The sequence below is a fragment of the Cyprinus carpio genome, chromosome A2, assembly GCF_018340385.1.
Source record: "Cyprinus carpio isolate SPL01 chromosome A2, ASM1834038v1, whole genome shotgun sequence".
In the NCBI taxonomy this organism is placed as follows: domain Eukaryota; kingdom Metazoa; phylum Chordata; class Actinopteri; order Cypriniformes; family Cyprinidae; genus Cyprinus; species Cyprinus carpio.
Window position 1 is genome coordinate 27,350,945 of NC_056573.1, and position 20,000 is coordinate 27,370,944.

Consider the following 20,000-nt stretch of genomic DNA (forward strand, 5'->3'; position numbering starts at 1 on the left):
TTTCATTTACTAGCACACTCTTTTTTAACAAGACTGCAATTCTATCCAAAAGTACAATGATGATGGTGGAACTGCAGACAGAACTAAAAGAGAGACAGATATTGATACAGAAAGACTATAAATACAGGAACACGAGTCCCTGGAGCTCAACCCTTCAAAATGCCTCGCAGATACAGTGTCTCACTTCATCCAAACTAAACTTTCAATGCTTCCAGGGTGAAAGCGACGCGCTCCCGCAAAACTAACGTTGCATAAGCGCAGTGTTTGCAACCCACGCGCTCCACAGGTTGCGCGCGGCTCCAGGGTTGACCTGTTCCCGTGTGTGTGTGTGTGTGTGTGTGTGTGTGTGTGTGTGTGTGTGTGTGTGTGTGTGTGTGAAGTTCACTCACCCAGGTCTGGAGTGTGACGGATGCGTCCTCATCTGTCTGTCCGTGAGCGTGCGCGTCTCTCCTCGTCTCCTGGTCGCCGTCACCTCCTCGCGTCTGTCCATAAGTCACACGAGCGCGTCCATACGCGTCCTCAAGCCTGCGTGTGTGTGTCTGTATGTGTTTACCTCTCTGGCATCAGAAACGCCAACACACACTCTCCTCCTCTTCCTCCTCCTCGCGCGCACGATCAGAGATGCTCTTTCAGAGAGTGTCGGCGCGCGCGCTCTCGTTCGCTCGCGTGCATGTGTGTGTGTGAGAGAGAGAGAGAGAGACAGAACACACACTGGCGCTGTCTCGAGTCTCTCTGTGCTGTCCCCGTCTCTGTCTCCGTCTATCTGCTCACGCTGCTGTTTGGTTTTTCAGCTCTCCCCGCGGGGAGCGACGCGCAAGTGCCGCACTGGAGCAAAAACGCAGCGTGGGTAAGGGATGGTGGACAATTCCATTCAACTGGATTCAGATTGATCTGCGAGGCGCTTCTTACGGTGCATATCGTTTCAAAGCAGCTTTAATGTGTTGCTAGGCCGTTGCTATGACATTCTGGTTGTTTTTAGCATGTTGCAATGTGTTTGATACAGTAGGACAATCAAAAGAGCCGATCCCTAAATCTATAATCTACAATATTCTGGAAAATGAGGGACAGAGACAGTGTGTTCAGTGTGTCCTGCTGTTTTGGGTTCAAGGTCACCCTCATTTTCACAACCCATGTTTTTTATTTTTTGGTGTAGTACAGTTTTGATGCTGTGTTTTTAATGTTTTGCATTTTTTCATTGGCGTCAAATTAAATATGGTGTCAAAAAGGCTCATTACAGGGTCAAAGGAATTACTTATGCATGTTTCTGGTATGATTGTACATTGAAATTTCTGTCCATATAATGGAAGATAATGGGAAATGAAACCATTCTTCAATATCATTTTTTTTTTTTAATGTTCCACATAAGAAAGAAAGTGATACAGGTTTGGAACGACATAAGCGTGAGTAAATGATAACAGAATTAAAATTTTTGGGTGAAATATCCCTTTAATGTTAACTGTTTTTAGCCATGGTTTTAAGCTTCTGTTATGCAGATTTTTTTTAAAGTATCGCCAATAGTTAACAGCAATTTAATTAAATAAAAGATAGAGAAAAATAGAAAATAAGGAAAATTTGATAAAGAAGGAACTGGCAGCTTGACCTTCAGTCACAGTTGACTGCAGACTCTCATTCATTTTTATCCTGTTTCAGACAGAAATGCTTCACACCACAGACACAAAATATTTTTTCATGCTGACTTTAAAACGTTTTTCAGCAGCATGCACATAAATGCATGTTTTGAGGGGGTCATAACGTGCTGTAAAAGTGTCAGGGATTGTGGCGCTCTGTAGGGAGAATGTGTGTGCATGAGTGCACGTCTCAGATTTTGTGTATGTAACGGCGGCACAGAATGAGTCTCTGAGGGAGGTGGACGAGCGCCGCTTCACTGTCTGCCTCTGTGTCTCGCTGTGTTAACATTGTAATTGGATTTCACTTCAGCTGCCACTAAAAGCATGCTGTGTGTATGCGCGCGGCCCGGTCCTCCTCTGTAAATCTATTCAAATCATTTCAAAAGGCAACCAAACTGAAGTAAAAGCTTTAACTCTATCTTCTTCGTTTACTTACCAGACTAGGAATAGTTCATGCAGAAATTTTTATATATTTACCTTCATGCCATTCCTTCTTTCTTCTGTGGAGCACAAAAGGAGATATTTAGCGGAATGTCAAAGCTGCTCTTTTTCAAAGTCATATTTCACCCAATGTTTGTTTATATAGTGCTTTATACCATGCATTCTGCTTTGATGCAGATTTTAAGTAATAAACAGAAATACAGCATTGCTAAATTCTTCAGTTTCAAATGCAATTTCAACTAAAGCAGCTTTACTAAAGATAATTTAGTGTCATAAGGTTTCTGCATATTTTAAAAATGCAGAAAATTTAAGAGGTTTTTAAGATCAAATAAAGACAGCTGAAGTAACAAATTGAATGTAACAATACATCATCATGATCTCGAAATTTAAATGTCTTGTATGAATAATGCTTTAAAGAACAGATCTCCTTTACTTTTTAATAAGAAGTCTTGTTTTCTGAGAAATTAAAACAAGAACAGATACCAATAGGCTCAGAAAAATCTATTTAATTCAAATGGAAAACAAGTTTTCATTCGTTCAATTTGCATCTCCAGGTTTGCATATTTGTATTGGAAAACAAACAAAACAAAAAAACAGGAAGATGTTGCATGCAACATTTAATGGCACGATTTTATGAATTTAAGACTTTCTGCTCTGATTTAAGATATTTTAAGGACTTACCTTGTGAAAGCGGGAATTAAGACTTTTTAAGACCTTCAGAAACCCTGTTTGAATGCAATTATTTAACAACCTCATTTAATATTTTTAAGTACATGAGCTAAACAGAACTTTAACCAAACTTTAATTAAGTCAAAAGCAGCATGAATGGTACAGTATTGTGCTTGCAACATAATGTCATGGGTTCAAACTCACAAATGAATGAATTTAGATGGTAACCAGGCTGTTAAAATAATACAATAACACTAGCCTGTATGATTTTGTGTTCAACAGAAGAATGTAAAGTTCAGGTTTCATGAGGGTGAGTAAATCATGACAGATTGATCAGTTTTGGATGAATTATTCTAGAGGCTCGTCTCCTGCAGTTCCTCAATAACTCAAGTGTGTCTTATTAAAACATCTTTGTTTTCCTGGGTGCTTTATGAAGTGAATTAATGAATGCATTAAAGCCAATCTCCCCAAACAAGCCGCACATCAAACAGACAAACAACTCAATCGGGTTTGTGCAAACTGAGTAAACTGTTCCACCGAGTGAAAGAATGAGCCAATTACAGATCTCGTTATTGTGCACACCATTTATCTTCTGTGCAACTTTCTAGTCAGATATTCTGCATCCTTGTTTCATCCCAGAATTTATAGTTGCATGTGGGTTTAGATTTGCGATTGATTTTTTAAGGCAAGACATTACAGGCAAAACAATGTTTCTTCCATGCACTGGTCAATTTTTGGATTTTGGGCTTTTTATAATGTTGTGTTTCAAACTAGTGGAAAGAAAACAACTAAAATATACATGTAAGTGTTTATTTTATTGCACTTTATCTATTTGCATCTGCAGATTTTAATTCCAATCCATATCTTTAAATCTCCCCCATCTATATTCGGAAGGGTTTTACAGAGGGGTTTGTTCATATTTCATTCATATTGATTTTTATAGCATTTTATTCCTAAAAACATCATATTTTTTTCCGTTTGTTGACAGTATGTGTGATTTATGGAGTGATAAAAACCAGCTGACAAAAACAAGAACATTTCTAGTTTTTTTTAATGTTTTGGAAACATTTTTTATTGTTTAGGCAGATGTTAAGGGAATGTTCCATTGAATCGTTTTGCAAACATTATGGAAACGTTACATTTGAATTTTCTCTGAACATTCTGAAACAAGTCGTTACATTTAAAAAAATGTTTCAGGAAAAAACGTTCCATGAATTGAATGAATATTTGATAATGAATGTTTTTGTGCTAACATTATTAAAAACCAAAGAACTTTAAACAAACGTTCTATTAACACTTCTCCAAATCTGACGAAGAAACAAACTCATCCTAATCTTGGATGGCCTGTGGTTTCGAGTAAATTTGAACCTAATTTTCATCTTTGGGTGAGCTATTCCTTTAAATGTTGTACCCTTTTCACCTGTGGTGTCTTGCCTTAAATAGGTTGATATAACGTGCGTTTCGTGTGTGTGTCATTGAGGTGAAGCCAGATGGCTCTGCTCACGGCTCTCTCTCTCTCTCTTTCTCTCATCCGTGTCTCTCCATCCAGAATCTCTCTCAGCGTAACAAGAGCAAAACGCACTTGAGCAGTAAATATAGGTCACGGTCGCATTGAAGCTTCTCTCTCAGCGCTGACACACAATAACAGCCGCACTATTGACTTCTCCATCCAGCGCTGCTTTTATCCGTGTGCTCAGACTTCAGGCACTGCCACATCTTCAACATGTCTGTGATAGAAAACTCAGGCCTCCGCCAGCCACGGGAAAACTCAAGCCCGCTTTAGAGTAATCAGGTTTGAAACATAGATATGGAGACACACCCCAAAAAATATTTGACCTAAATTTTATTGATTTATATAGTTGAATTGCATAAAAAATTCCCATGCATTTGCACTGCACACAGTTTTTACATAATTAACTAACATAAATTTAATATGATGCATATTTATAAGTCATGCATAAATGAAACTGCACTAAAAAAAAAAAAAAAATCATGGCATGGTTTATTTTTAACTATTTTCATCTGTTTTATTATTTAAATAAGAATATTTTCAAAATGCTTTGATCAGATTGCTTAGAATCTGCATAAACTGTGAAAACAATTTAATTTATTTAGTTAAAAAGTATGAACACAATTAAAATATCGCTAGATGCTGAACAAGCCATATTAAAAAATTTTATGATAATTTTTATTTAAAACATTTATTTTATTAGTACTATTATATAAGTATTACCTGTTTAATTTATGTTATTTAGGTATAAGGTATACACATTAAGTTTATTAGTTTGTTTCAGTGTTATTTTTAGTATCATTGAGATATTATTAGAGTTACTGTATTTTTCATTTTTTATTTTCATTGTCATCTTTAGTATAGTTTTTTATATTTATATACTGTATGTCTAAATAGTTTCATAGATGTTTATTTCAGCTGTAGTTTTAGTTAAATTTAACTAAATTAAAATGTTGAAACTAGCACTAGCTATAATGATTTTTTGATATTTTATTTTATTTAATTTCAGTTAACATTTATTTTATTTCAAGTAAGTAAGTTTTTTTTTTTTTTTTTTTTTTTTTTTTTACGGTTTTAATTTTAGTTTTAGTTTTTATTAACTACAATAACCCTGGTTTGTTTATGTTAAAACAGTTTGATCCAAGTGGACGAAAATGTTATATGCAATTCAAATACAGAAATCTGAAATTTAGGCATGCATAAATAAATAGATATATTTTTTGAGTGTTAAGTAACCCTTTCTAGACGGCAGCATAATATAGAGTGCAGATGTGAGCATCTTTATAGGCCGCTGTGTTTCTTTTCACGCAGTAACCATCACTAACCCCAGCGTCTCGGGGACAATTTCCAGTTAGTGTTCTTGATTTTCTGCATCCGCTGAGCTGGTAAAACGTTCCCTTCCTGAAGCAGCTGGGAGCTTGTTGACACTTTTGAAAGGGAAAATCAAGTTGAAGATGCTGGGAGCGCTTCAGCATTTTGCTTTCTTCTGACTCTTGAATAATGAAATAAGAAAATAAAGCAAAAGTTTATGCATCAAGGTATTAGTTGGGATGAATGAGGTTTGGATGCAATCCAAGCTGCTTTTCAGCTCCATTAGATGGACATCATTTTATGTAAATTTATAATTTTAAGGATTTTTAGTTTTTAATAAAATTTTTAATTAATTATTATTATTATATTATATTTTATTTATTAAAAAATAAACATTCACATTCTCATGGTTTATCTGATTTATGGTCACACAACATGCAAGTAAACAAATAAAATATATTTTTTAAATATTTAATTTGTATATATTTTTATATTTAATATTGATAATATTAATAATTTAATTTAATTTGATTGCTTTTATTTTCCTATTTCTTTGTGTTGATTTTTTTTTTTTTTTTTTTTTTTTTTTTTATTTTTTTTTTTAATTTTTTATTTTTTTTTTTTTGTTTTTTTTATTTATTTGTTTGGTTATTTATTTTTGTTTGAGACAACAGGGTTTCAAACTTTCATCACCATTTTATCTCTCCAAGACCTTCTGGTCTCCACATAACTCTATTTTGCACATGATATGTATTATATTTATTTTTCGGATGTTGCCACTCCAGTTGAACCTTATATTTAACTAAAAATCCCAAACAATTTGTTTAAAATTTGTGTGACAAAATATTTAGGCACAATTATGTAAATGTGCAATAATAACTAATAATAAAACTCCGCAGAGCAAATCACAGCAGGAAAAATATGGAAGAGGACCTTCAGGACGAAAGCTGATGGATATTTGCCTGATTTAAAAAAAAAATCATAAATATCTGCTGCTATAGATAGCTGTTAAGAGACAAAATACAGAAATGGATGATATGGTACATTTGTGTTTAGAATAATCTAGTGATCATCTCAAACTGGAAATGTCGGCATTTTAAAACCTAACGGCAGGCGAGACAAACGTCCTGTTGTAAATATCCAGCAAAATGTTAATTTCTGTCTCTTTCCTCCTTCATCCATAGCTTTATTACGCCTGGCATACGGCTCTTTACCCAGAATCCTTGGCTGAGTTCCTGTACTGAGCTATAAAATGTGCTGAGGACGAGATAAATGTCACTTGCTCGCGGATTCAGTGTTTAATTGATTCATTAATGTAGTCTTTTTTGGGGGGCAGACTTTAAGTCAGGAACATGTGTCTGACACGATGCTGAAATTGGGTACGAAAAGCTGCTTAAAACTACTGTCATGCTAGAAACTATACATAACCAAAAGCAGTCAAGATGCAAATCAAGTGATACTTTTAAAAAGTAGTTAGCTAAACTAAGGCACTAATAAACATGATTATGGATTTACTGAAACTAAACCATTAAAACAAATTGCAATAAAATACAGGAAAACAAAAACAAAATAACCTTACTTTATTTTAACTAGTTGCCATTTTCATTTGAATAATTTTATGTGCTTTTGTAATTTTTATTAGTTTTATTTTATATTTAATTTTTTATGCTAAATATTTTTATTTAGCGTTAATTCACAGCTACGATCAAGCAATTCTATTGAGAACTATTTAGCTACACCACAAGATACTAGCAAACAGGTTTATTTTTGTTTATTAAATTAAAACTAAAACCATAAAAATATCATAATTGTTTACTTGAAATAAATGTTAACTGAAATAAAATAAAATATACAAAATTAAACCTTTTATTTCAGCTAGTTGCCAAGCGACATTTGTCATTTTAATTTAGTTTAAGAACTAAAATGACTACAACTATACAAAATAAAACTAATAAACAAAACTAATAACTACAACTAACAAATAAAAAAAAAATAGAAATAATATAGACATAATTAAAAAATTAAATAAAATAAAAAAAACAACAAAATGACAAACTATATATATCCCATCATGGTTTTTGTTAATATTTCACATAATGTATATATATTATGTATGTTTATATAATGTGAAATATTAACAAAAACCATGATGGGGCTTTTTAACAAAGCCAGAAAATGTAATTAATGCCAGAAATTTTACACAGGAAGTTTTTGAAATGGGAAACTTGACAATAATCAGCAGTATTTAACAAAATATTTATATTTGCTACAAAAAAATTAATGAATGAATGAAATGACAATGAATGAATGAATAAATGAAAGAAATGAATGAATGAATGAACGAACGAATGAATGAATTAATTAATTAATTAATTTAATGAAATGACTGAATGAATGAAATGTAATAAAATGAAATAACTGAATGAAATGAAATGAAATGAAGTGACTGACTGACTGACTGACTGACTGACTGAATGAATGAATGAATGAATGTAATGACTGACTGAATTAATGAAATGACTGACTGACTGAATGAAATAACTGATTGACTGACTGACTGACTGACTGACTGACTGACTGACTGACTGACTGAATGAATGAAATGACTGAATGAATGAACAAATAAATGAAATGACTGACTGACTGACTGAATGAATTAATTAATTAATTAATGAAATGACTGAATGACTGAATGAATGAAATGACTGACTGACTGATTGACTGACTGACTGACTGAATGAATGAATGAATGACTGACTGACTGACTGACTGAATGAATAAATGAAATGACTGACTGACTGGCTGAATGAATGAATTAATTAATGAAATGACTGAATGAATTAAATGACTGAATGAATGAATGAAATGACTGACTGACTGACTGACTGACTGACTGACTGACTGACTGACTGACTGAATGAATGAATGAAATTAAATTAAATGAAATGACTGAATGAAATGAAATTAAATGAAATGAAATTAAATGACTGAATGAATGAATGAATGAATGAATGAAATGAAATGAAATGAAATGACTGACTGACTGACTGAATGAATGAATGAAATGCCTGACTGACTGACTGAATTAATTAATTAATTAATTAATTAATTAATTAATTAATTAATGAAATGACTGAATGAATGAAATGACTGAATGAATGAATGAATGAATGAATGAATGAATGAATGAATGAATGAAATGACTGACTGACTGACTGACTGACTGACTGACTGAATGAATGAATGAATGAATGAATTAAATGAAATGACTGACTGACTGAATGAATGAATGAATGAATGAATGAATGAATGAATGAAATGACTGACTGACTGACTGACTGACTGACTGAATGAATGAATGAATGAATGATTGAATGAATGAATGAATGACTGACTGACTGACTGACTGACTGACTGACTGACAAAATGAATGAATTAAATGACTGACTGACTGACTAAATGAATAAATGAATGAATGAATGAAATGCCTGACTAAATGAATGAAATGACTGACTGACTGAATGGAATGACTGACTGACTGACTGACTGACTGACTGAATGAAATGACTGGCTGACTGAATGAAATGACTGAATAACTGACTGACTGAATGAATAAATGAATGAATGAATGAAATGACTGACTGACTGACTGACTGACTGAATCAATGAATGAAATGACTGAATGAATGAAATGACAATGAATGAATGAATTTAATGTAATAACTGACTGACTGAATGAATGAAATGACTGAAGTGACTGACTGACTGAAATGACTGACTGACTGACTGAATGAATGAATTAATGAATGAATGAATGAATGAATGAATGAAATGACTGACTGACTGAATGAATGAATGAAATGACTGACTGAATGAATGAATAAAGAATGACTGAAATTCTGAATTAAATTCTAATTGAATGAATGAAATGACTGACTGACTGAATGAATGAATGACTAAATAAATGAATGAAATGAATGAACTGTATGGGGAATAGTGACTCTATTGAAGTGATGCTTTGATATGAAGCATCCAAGCAAATCAATCAAATAAACTGAATGACCTCCTAAAAAGTCATTAATTTGGTCTCTTAGTCATGTGATTGCATGTATAATATAATGTGACAAATTACATTTTGTGATGTTACTTTTTGGTAAAAATGTGGAAAAGCTAGTGTTTTGAAAATTAAAATTAAATTAGTAGAGTTGTTTTGAGTTGGTGCAAACTCCATAATTCTTCGTTCTGCTAATTAGCTCAGGATAAAGATGTGTGAGTTTGATTACAATCATACTGAATGAGATGTTTCACCACATTAAACGATCACTGAATCCCAGAAAGCCCTTGTGTTAATGCTGCCGATGGCTGTCCTGGAGAAAAAAACATAATAAGTATAAATACTTGGAGTGACTTGAATTTGCAGATCACTCATTATAGAGTCTACTGTATAAACTCCAGCGCTGCGTTTCTCAAAAGCATTATAATCATAAATTACTAAAACTGAAATAAAAAAGCTAAATAGAAAGTCAAAAAAATATTTATTCAACATAAATATCAAAAACGAAATCTATTAAAAATAATTTTCACTGATTAAAATTAAACTGAAATAAAATAGGTGAAAAACTTAGAATTAGAAATGTTACATTAGTAACTATCTGAAATAAAATAGGTATATTGGGTATATTACTTGCTACTAAAATGACTAAAACTGAAATAAAGAATAGATTATTTAACAGAATAGAAATAGAAATAAAAAAGAATTGAAATAGAAGTATTTTTTATTTAATTCAACATAAACAAAAAAACTTGTCTATTAAAAAATCATTAATTTAAATCAAGCTGAAATAAATTAAATAGAAATATAAGATGAACATTTTTAATTTAAAATTTTTCAAAATGTTGCATTTGCAACAAACAACACAAGTTCAAGTGCTAAAATAACTAAAACCGAAATAAAATAAATGAAAGCAAAGTAGAAATATTTCAGAAATACAAAAAACTGTCAAATATAAAACAAATAAAAATAAATACAATAAAAATTACACTCCAAGCACATAAAATTACTGAACTTAAAACTGAAAATAAAAATAAAAGTACTACAATAAAATATTCAATACTATATTATACAAAACTGGCATGATCAGAATGTAAGAGAAAGGCACTTGAATAACTAGATATTTATGTTTAATATCATATACTGTAGGTAGTTTTGACATTAACTAGTTGTCTCTCTCTCTCACACACACACAAACACACACACACACACACACACTCTCTCTCTCTCTCTCGCACACACACACACACACACACACACACACACACAAACACACACACACACACACACATACACACACACAACTCTCTCTCTCTCTCGCGCACACACACACACACACACACACACCACACACACACACACACACACACACACACACACACACACACACACACACACACACACAGCTTTGCTCCCATTTGTTCATTATACAGTCATTGCAAAGACAATAAATCTGCCAGTCTCACACAATATTTATTTACTAAAGTAAAGTAAATTACTTTACTTTAAGTGTTACTTTAAGTGTTAAGTTTCTGGCCTCTGAATAACATCACTTGTTACTTTCAGAAAGTAAAGGTAAGGTTTTACCCTGCGCTGCTTGTGTGTTCAGCATTCAGCTCATGAATCCTGTGTGTGTGTGTGTGTTTGTGTGTGAGTGTTTACGTGTGTGTGTGTGTGTGTGTGTGTGTGTGTGTGTGTGTGTGTGTGTGTGTGTGTGTGTGTGTGTGTGTGTCCAGGTGCTGCTGCATATGTCGGGCTGATTCTCTGGCACACTTTCACAGCATTGCTGCTCATCTAGAGCTCCACACCGGCCCTCAGAGACAAACACAGACACACATTCAGTGCCGAACTCAACGTCAGAAATAAAAAAAAATCTAAATTTAAGAAATAAAAAATTATTCAGCATGAATGTTATTCAAAAACTAAATCATTAAAAAAAAAAAAAAACATTTTTACGAATTGAAATAAAGCTGAAATGAAACATAAATATAACAGAAAAACTTCAAAACTTGTGAAACTAACTGAAATAAAATAACCATTTATGTGTCTAACATTTATATTCATAACAGCAAAATAAATAGGAAGGAGAAAACACTATATATTTTATTGTTGATGTCAAAAGGTCACGCAACCTCCAATTCTCAACAGAAGCAACACGGACAAGTTAAAGTTCAATCATTCTCAAAATCTATGATCTAAACTACAGACTTATGGCTTGTTCACACCAGGAACATGAACTACAATGATGAACCACACTACAACTAACTTATAATGATAACCACACAATCATTAGAATCACTCTTAGAATGATTTTTTTCCAGCTTATGAATGTTAACATTGACAGCCAATCAGAATCTTGAATAACCATTTAAAGCAGCAGGCCACAAAACTGCAGTGTGCTTATCATAAACAGAGCACTACTGTGCATTAGTGTGGAGGCTAATATAATTATCTGAAAGCATGCATAAAATGCATTAATTTAATCAAAAATACAGTTAAAAATAGTGAAATATTATTATGGAGTAAACTAGCTGTTTTCTATGTGAACATCTGTTAAACTTTAATTTATTTCTGTGATGTGCAGCTGTATTTTCAGCATCATTACTCCAGTCTTCAGTGTCACATGATCTTCAGAAATCATTCTAATATGATGATTTGCTGCTCAAGAAACATTTCTGATTATTATCAATGTTATGCTGCCCAATATTTTTGTGGAAACTGTGATGCATTTTATTTTTCATGATTCACAGATGAATAGAAAGTTCAAAAGAACAGCATTTGTTTGAAATAGAAATCTTTTGAAACTTTATAAATGTCTTAACTGGCACTTTTGATTAATTTAATGTGTCCTTGATGAATAAAAGTATAAATTTATTTAAATAAAGTAGTATATAATCTAATCTAGACCGACTGTGTAGTATTGATCTATTAGATTTCCTGCAGTTGATCAGTGCAGATATTGATGTAGGTCAGTGTTTTTCCTCCCACGCAGTGTTTCTCTGTCTTTAGCAGCGCTGAAGAGCCCGAGGATGCTGCTGCTGCTGCTTGACATTTCTCTTTCAGTCTGGTTCTTTCTCTCTGTCCAGTAGATTTTAACAGGGTCAGATGGATGATTCCTTGGGCTCCGGGGTCAGAGGGTTTATTGATTCACAGCGCTGCCGCAGGGGAAGCTAACAGCCGCGGTTCAGGATGACACCCATCAGCTTAGTCAAAATGTGCTGATCGCAGGTCAAAGACACACTGTAAAAAAAAATAATAATAATAAAAATAAAATATATATATTTATATATATATATATATATATATATATATATATATATATTTATTTTTAAGATTATTGAAGGACGATTTACAAGAAAATATGATTTCAGTTTTGTATTACTTGCCACTTATTTGTAATTATTTGTGAAATTTACAAGCATTTCTGAGTGAAAATGTAATCATATTTCTGTGTGTGTGTGTGTGTGTGTGTGTGTGTATACACTCTAAGAAAAAAAGGTACAAAAGCTGTCACTGGGGCGGTACTTTTTCAAAAGGCACACTTTTGTACCTAGAGAGTCCATATTTTTTACATAAAGGTGTATATTTTTATATATTGGGTGTAAATGTTTGTACCTAAAGGTACTACCACCCCAGTGACAGCTTTTTGAAACTCAACTGAACACAAGGAACAAATCATTTTCTATTTTTGTGTGGTGTCTTTTAACTGTTCAGTGACCTTTGACCTCACAGTGGAAATGCATCATCCAGTGTTATGAATGTTCCTGTGCTCTGATAGCAGTGTTTCTTATTCTGTGGGTGATCTGCCTGGGGCCTGAAACACACACAAACACACACACACACACACACATACTTGCATTTGTGGTTTACCTCTCCATAGGCGTAATGGTTTTTATACTGTACAAACTGTGTTTTCTATCGTTTTCACACACACACACACACACACACACACACACACACACACACACACACACACACACACACACATTCTCTCTCTCTCACACACACACACACTATTAAAACAAAAACAAACTACTAAAATATGTTTAATAAATAATATAAGAACTATCAAATAGCTCCTTATCCCATAAGTAAGTTAAAAAATATTGGAACTATGAATATGTGAAAAATTTTAATAATATTAAAATAAAAATTTTGACAGATCAGTAATGGTACTAGGATGTCCATGAAAAAAGTTCATACATTTAAAAAAAAAACAGTAAAACCACACACACACACACACACACACACACACACACACACACACACACACACACACACAATAATATTAATAAACATAATAAAACAAGTGCATTTCATATTTTATAATTAATAATATGTAAATAATTTATAATTTATTTCAGATTAACTAAAATTTACATTAATAGCATTTCATTCGCTTTATTGGTTGGAAATCATGAGATTAATCGAAAATTATGCTGCTTTAGAGACAGAACCAAAGCAGAAAGTGCCGACATAATGCAAAGTACATATTTTCTAGATAACGGTTTGCATATATTTTAATATTTTTTTCACTGTATAAATGTGTATTATATACTTAAGGTATCTAAGCTGCTTTTACTGACAGCAAGAAAGCATCATATTTGGGGGTCCGTGGCTCAAAAAAAGATTGAAAAACTCTTAGATTAGGCCACAAAATGCACACATGATACACAAACTGAAACTAAACACCTTGTTCCACCCTGAATGATGGTATTCAGAGATCAGCCAATCAAAACGCAGCTCATTTACATATAGAAGCATTATTTACAGGTGCAAAAACAGCTCTGGAAACTAAATGATCAACACTGTAAGCCTGCTCTGACTCTAAAGCAGTACGCAGCCTTTTGCTCCTCGTTACCGTAGTCAAAACAAAGCGAATCGGTCTTATTTTCAATAATGTGTGTTTTATAATAATGCACATTCATTGTGTCGGGCTGATGGAGTCGCTGGTCTATGTTCAGCCTAATGAAGCTGTCAGCGCTGATGCATTAGCGCTCGTGTGCTAAAGATTAACAGAAGAGAAGGGATTTGTTTAGGCTTCAGAATAAAAGCAGTAAGTAATTATTTGACGTGTCACGGCTGGCCGTTCAAATAACGGCATTCATCCACAGGACTGAGGGGTTTTTGGGTGGATTATAACATGCAAAGTGATGTTTAGTCACTCGCCGACATTCGTCGCATCCTAATTTTTGCGATTTTATAATTAGCCTGATGCTGCAACGAGACCATAAACTCATTACTGAAAGCCTGTGACTTTAATTACACGATGAGCACAAATGTCTTGCACGCTCATTTCAAGCCTCATAACGCAGAGCCAAAGTGTCTGCACTTCACATTAGTCATGTATGTAAAGACGTCTTCACACCAGCCCACATGCAACATGCAAAAATTATTCAAATTACATTCATTATTTTAGTATTATTTAAATACTATTATACAGTGAAGGGTTTTTTTTTTTTTTTTTTTTTTTTTTTTTTCAATCGCTAGGATACATTTCTCAATACTCAGGTCACATTTTCAATCAGACAGAAATTTGCAATATTTCTACAGTGATATATAGAAATATATAACATTATAAAAATACTCTGAATGTAAAAAAAATCAAATACTATTACAGCAGTTGCATGTAGCTGAATATCTTCACAAGTGTTTGTCTTTCACTTTCATTACCATCTGTACAAAAAGGGAAAACTTAGGAATAATTTTGTACTGTAATGTAAACATGGAGCATGTAAGATATACTGCAGTGAATTATAAAGAGTAGAGAGTATTTTGTAAAGAAATTATAAGAAAACATTGCATAATGCTCCCTCTTAGTGTTTTATAGGATGTTGTGTTATGATTGATAGTGTGAATGTTTGGTGAAAACCTTTGCTAGTGTTAAGAATTACTTAATTTGAGAAATTAATGTGTTTTGGAAGTTTTAGTTTTTTTTGGATTTTTGGATGTGATGTTGTTTTTTGTTTTAGGATGGTTGGTGGTGTGCGAAGAGTTTTGAAAAAGTGACTTTATTCAGAAATGTTTCTGAGCAATTATAAAAAAAAAAAAAAAATCAGAATTAGTATTTATTTTTATATTTTTAGTTTAATTTTAGTTTAAGTTGTGTGCGTTGTCATTTTTATTGGATTTTAAAAAATATATTTCTATTTAGCTTTTCATTTCAGTTTCAGCAATTTTAGTAAAATTTAATTTCAGTTAGCTGCCAAAAGGACATTTCTAATTTACATTTAAGTTTAAGTTGAGCTTTTTATCCGATATTTATACTTATTTTATTTCAGCTTTTTATTTCTATAGCACTTTATACAATACAGATCGTTTCAATACAGCTTTACAGTGATAAACAGGAAAATAATCTTTATTTCAAGATTATTCACTTTGCGTGAATATCAGTGTTTAGTATTATTTATATACTACTATACTATTTATTCATATTTAGGATTAGATTTTATTTTTATATTTTAGTTTTAATTGTAATAAGTAATTTTGTTATGTGTCATTTTTATTAGTTTTTTTATATTTTTATTTCTATTTATATTTCTTTCAGGTTTAATTATTAATTATATTTTTTTTTACTTATTTTTCATTAGTTGCCAAGGCAATGTTTCTAATTTACATATAAGTTTTTTTAAGTAGAGGTTCTGAGTTCAATTTTAATATTTTATTTCAACTTTATTTCAAGATTATTCAAATTGCATGAATATCAGAGTTATTTTTGTATAATTTATATACTATTCTAGTATTTATTAATATTTAGAATTAGCCTTTATTTTCATATTTTCATTTTAATCTTAGTTTAAATTTTAGTAATTTTGTTGTGTGCTTTTTGTCATTTTTATTATGTCTATTTAGCTTTTACTCATTTATTTCAGTTTCACTTCATGACATGATTTCTTTTTTTTTCTTTCTTTTTTTTACATTTAATTTCAGTTAGTTGCCAAGGAAATATTTCTAATTTACATTTAAGTTTTTTAAGCTGAGATTTTATAACCAATATTTGTGTTTTATTCCAGCTTTATTTCAGGAATTTTCAAATCGCATGAATATATGTGTTATTTAAGTATTATTTATAAACTATTATAGTATTTATTAATATTTAGAAATAGCTTTTATTGCCATTTTTATTAATAATTGTCATTTTTGTTAGTAATTTTTGTGTCAAATTAAAAGTGTCAAAAACATTTTTTTTTTTAGTTTAATTAGTTAATTTACATTAAAGTTTTTTTAATTGAAGGTTTTTTTTTTTTTTTCAGTTTTTCTTTATTTCAATTAATGCAAACGATTTTTGGTCGTTTCAGCTGTAGTTTTAGTGAACAATAACAACACTGCATTGCTACAATCCTAAATAAGAACAACACCTTAAATATTTATATCCCATCTTAAGAGTCTCTATGTCGAGTTTAAATATCAGATTATATGAAATGGAAATAGAAGGAAGTAAAAGAACAGCTCACATGATTCATTCTCAGCCACAAGGACTGTTTTTATATTAACTTACTGCTGCGCTGCAAACACTGATTGATTTGCTTTGCAGCTGAAGTATTTTTCATTATGTTCAAAAACACACAAGATTAAGATTCAGATCGGTTCCTCCGAGAGTCTGTGCTGACATTTCAGACTGAATTTACTGAATATTTCAGCTACTGTGAGTTAAGAGCCAAATGATGAAATTGATTTACAACCTGATCTCTCAGATAATGTGTTTGTATCAGAGTCGTTCAGTTTTATCCTCCTCCACCAAAACAAAAACATGACTCACAGATTCGTTTTCAAACACGAACAGCTAAACCTTCTTAAATCAAGATGACCTGAGATATTACGTTTCTCAGAAACTGAGTTTATACTTAAAAATGAGGAAAAACTAACTGCCAGTGGAATAAGAAAAATAAACATAATTCAACGAAAACACGAGATGGCAGATATTTGAGGATGAAATTGACTTTTTACAGTCAAGATGATTCATAAACTTACCCAAGGCTAAACTGATGACGCTGAATACTTACCCTTGAGTTTCTTCTGAGTCTTCTGTTGAGTATAAAATGAGTTTTTGTCCTCCTGAGCCGCTCATTTCCACACAATGCAAGTGGATGCTGTAAAAGTAAACAGTATAATATAAATCCACTATAATACACAATAACACATATTGTCGTCTTTAGCATCTCTAAGGGTTCCTTGCTTCGGGTCTTTCTGAAGGTCACAGAGGTTTGTACAGATAAGAGTCACGCAAACCTGAATATAGAGCTGAATAACCTTGATTTATTCCTCAAATCAAAGTGCTGAACAAATATACCATTAAAACAGAGGTCAGTGCACAGAAAAACATTTCACTCTATTAATGTGAAGCATTTCAGAGTAAAACACAAAGTTCAGTGAAAAAACAATGAATGAATGGAAGGTGTTTGTTTTTTTTAGATAAATGTTTGTTTAATAATAACTCTAAATCAAATAAACTATCTGAAACAAAATTGGAAAATAAAATTATTAATTATTTAATTATCATATTCATTTAATTTAAAATAACTAAAACTGAAATTGAAATAAAACTGTATGTAGACATATTTAGAAAAATAAATTAATAATAAAAATGACAATAAAATGACTAAAAATGTGACTAAAATTAATATGAAAGCAGAAAATCTAATATTAATAAAATTTATAGCATCTCAGTGATACTAAAACAACATTAAATTGAATTATTGTCCTTTTAGAGCCGCTTTACAGCTGAAATTAAATTAGTTTCATAATTGATGATTATTTTTCTGTTTATTCATGTGAGCGTAACTAAAACCATAAAATAATTGATTTCAGATATTTCTTATTTTATTATTTAGTTTATCTAAAATTATTGAATTAATGAATACAATGTAGACATATTTAAAAAAAAAAAAAGAATAAAAAACACAACAAAAAACACAACAAAATGAGTAAAAATTTAATTAAAATTAACATGAAAGAAAATATAAAAATAAAATCTAATAATTTTAATAAAACTTATAGCATCTCAGTGATATAAAACAACATTGAATTGAGCTGAATAACGATACTATTGTCATTTTAGAGCCGCTTTACAGCTGAAATTAAACTAGTTTCATAATTGATGATTATTTTTCTGTTTATTAATGTGAACCTAACTAAAACTAAAACCATAAAACAAATGATTTCGGATATTACTCATATTCATTTAGTTTATCTAAAATTATTAAATTAATGAAAACAATATAGGCATATTTAAAAAAAAGAATAAAAATGACAATAAAAAACACACAACAAAATTACTAAAAATATAAAGAAAAAAAATTATATGAAAGCAGAAAATATAAAAATAAACTAATTCAAAAATTCACAGTATCTCAATAATATTAAATTAACATTGAACTGAATTGATCTGAATAATGACACTTGAATTTGTTTAATAACTGATGAATTTTGCTAAATAAATGCCCTTATTTTCCTGTTTATTAATGTGAAGCTGCTTTGAAACCATCTTTACGGCATAACGCATTATATACTGTAAATAAATGTGACTTGATTATTTCATATTGAATTTTTTCAAGCCATTATTGCCGTAACCTTTATTGTGTTAATGTCAGCCAGCTTTAAATGACTTTGTTTATTAATGGCAAGATTTTAGAAATGCTGCATTGATATTCGAAGTGACATTAACCAAGCAAATTATTACATTCCAAAGACAAACATTTGATTTTTTTTTTTTTTTTTTTTAGAATAATATGCATTGATAAATAATTCAGAAACATGAATCAAGACGGTAAAGAGAGTCAGTGTTCCTGCTGATTTCATGCAGCACATTATATGCTCAGTAACACAACATCTGCTCAAACATCCCGCCCCAAAAAACACGCTCCTCTTTATCCGTTCGCTTTCAGAGGCCTTCTTTTTGTGATTTCTTCTAATCTATTCTCCATCTAAACCACCAGACAAAGAGAAATCCTGCATTGTTTACGCCGTCTTATTATTTATTTGATTGGCTGAAGCCCAAAACAGATTCACAGCAGGCAGGTGTGAAATTCTTACATTATGCGAGCAGATTATTCTCATCGCTCATCTCATGCATATTAATTATGTATATAAGCTTGCGAGACGAAATCTCCATGGAGTCCTTCATTATGTAATACGCTATAATTATATGTTTAAATTTCCCATTGCTCTTCCTGCAATGCTTTTAAAGATGAGAGCATTTCCGAGAGAAGAACATTTACTGTCACATTAATATTAATAATGTGACTGTCTGCATGAATTCCACGAATCCTGGCATGATTTTAGTGTCACATTTCATGCTAAAATGACCAAAAAAAAAAAAAAAAAAAAGTGCATAAAGAAAATGTAGCCTTTTGGGGCGTTGGGGGGGGGGGGGGGATTTTAAGGGATTAAT

General features: G+C 31.5%; 1 protein-coding gene and 1 long non-coding RNA gene across 2 annotated transcripts in view; both read right to left on the reverse strand.

Moving 5' to 3' along the window:
- Positions 1 to 934, reverse strand: part of LOC109101107 (leucine-rich repeat and immunoglobulin-like domain-containing nogo receptor-interacting protein 3) — a 43,523-nt gene extending 42,589 nt beyond the window's left edge. Inside the window, exon 1 of the mRNA XM_042713520.1 lies at positions 390 to 934. The gene's annotated coding sequence lies outside the window, so the exon portion shown is untranslated. The remainder of the gene's footprint in view (positions 1 to 389) is intronic.
- Positions 935 to 12,391: 11,457 nt separating this feature from the next.
- The window catches only part of LOC109058561, a 10,384-nt gene continuing 2,775 nt past the window's right edge, over positions 12,392 to 20,000 (reverse strand). The window contains exons 3-5 of the long non-coding RNA XR_006153341.1: positions 17,614 to 17,700; positions 13,329 to 13,424; positions 12,392 to 12,850 (exon numbers count right to left, since the gene is read on the reverse strand). This is a non-coding gene — a long non-coding RNA (uncharacterized LOC109058561). The remainder of the gene's footprint in view (positions 12,851 to 13,328; positions 13,425 to 17,613; positions 17,701 to 20,000) is intronic.